Raw genomic sequence first — 1,645 nt, 5'->3', positions numbered from 1 at the left:
TTCTCTTGATGCAGAAGTCAGTTATCAATTCCTTTGGTCTGGTCCTGAGTTCTCCAGAGCAATGAAGATTCCAAAAAAGCAGGATCCAGTGAGTATGACCAACAAAAGGACCCTCTTCTCTGAACAGTACACCTTTAAGATATTTCTCAAAGAAATATCTTGGATTTTTGTTTGCTTGTTTGTTTAGTTTGTGCTGGTTCTGGGGATTTAATCCAGAGGCTGGATCCTGTCCCTGAACAGTTGTCTTTCCTGCCTACCTGCCCCCAAAGCTAGTACTCTACTGCTTGAGCCAAAACTCCACTTCTGTTTTTTTGGTGTTCAATTTTTAATAAAAGTTTGACAGACTCAACTGCCTGGTTTGGCTTTGAATTAAGATAGTAAGAAAGCTAAGTGACATGAATTGCCTAGACTTCTCTTTTGAAACAAGAAATATTAGATGAAGTTTATTGTAAAGCTGATATTTGACAATTTTCAAAGGAAGAGAATATGTCTAGCAAAGAAGCCATAACTTAAATAACTCAGAAAAAGTAGGTGCACTGAATCATTTTGAAATTATTTTTTCTGCCTGAGAAGATTATTGATCTTCTCCTTCCTTTTGGGGAAACTTAAGGTAATATTTGCACTTTTTGTTGGTTGTCAGGATTGATCCTAGGCGCATTCCCTCAGCTCTTCAGCTCAAGTTGAGCGCTCTACCGCTTAAGCTAGAGCACCACTTCCGGGTTTCTGGTGGTTAATTGAAGATAAGGGTCTCATGAACATTCCTGACCAGGCTGGCCTTGAACCACAATCCTCTGGTCTCAACCTCCTGATTAGCTAGGATTACAGGCATGAACCACCAGCACCCACCTCATATTTGCCCTTATGTGCACTGAATGACACTATGTAGACAAATAATGGAAATTTGAATCAAATGATGGCATTGCAGCTTTTCAGAAAATTTGAGGTAGCAATAAATATGTCCTCCTTTCCATGTTGTTTCATTAATGACTCATGAGCTATGGGACCCTTACATTTGCATCCTCTGCCATCTGTGTAGGTGTATTTAGTATCAGGAAATGTTCATAGAGAAATACAGAAAGACAGATTTTTAGAAAGCAAAGAAGATAAGTTATGAAAGAACAGCACAGAAGGAGATACATTTATTACACAGAAATTAAGAAGTAGCCTAAGAAATTTAGAATGCTAAAGGCATTGAGGAATAAGGCTAGTTGATAACTATTTGTTCAATAACCAAAAATGGTTCTCTAAAACGATTTCTGGTATACCTTAGTTACTGTCCTTTATTCATTAACTCTGGAATTATGCCTTCTCTTCTGTCACAACTGTTAATTTGCCTCTGCCGTTTTGATGCCATAAATGACCAAAATTATTTCCAAATCTCACTTAGACTACCTTTCTCATTGTGATTAGCAGTGACCATTCAAAAACCTGGAATCTTTGGGCTGGGAAGGTGGCTCAGTGGTAAAGTGTTTACTTTGCATGCATGAGGCCCTGGGTTCGATTCCTCAGCACTACATAAGCGAAAAGAAAAAAGCCGGAAGTGGCGCTGTGGCTCAAGTGGTAGAGCGCTAACCTTGAGCTGAAGAGCTGAGGGACAGCGCCCAGGCCCAGAGTTCAGGCCCCACAATCTGACCCTCCCCCCAAA

The sequence above is a fragment of the Dipodomys spectabilis genome, unplaced genomic scaffold (genome assembly GCF_019054845.1).
Source record: "Dipodomys spectabilis isolate Male_0828 unplaced genomic scaffold, ASM1905484v1 ptg000064l, whole genome shotgun sequence".
Lineage (NCBI taxonomy): Eukaryota > Metazoa > Chordata > Mammalia > Rodentia > Heteromyidae > Dipodomys > Dipodomys spectabilis.
This window is presented reverse-complemented; position numbering follows the sequence as displayed.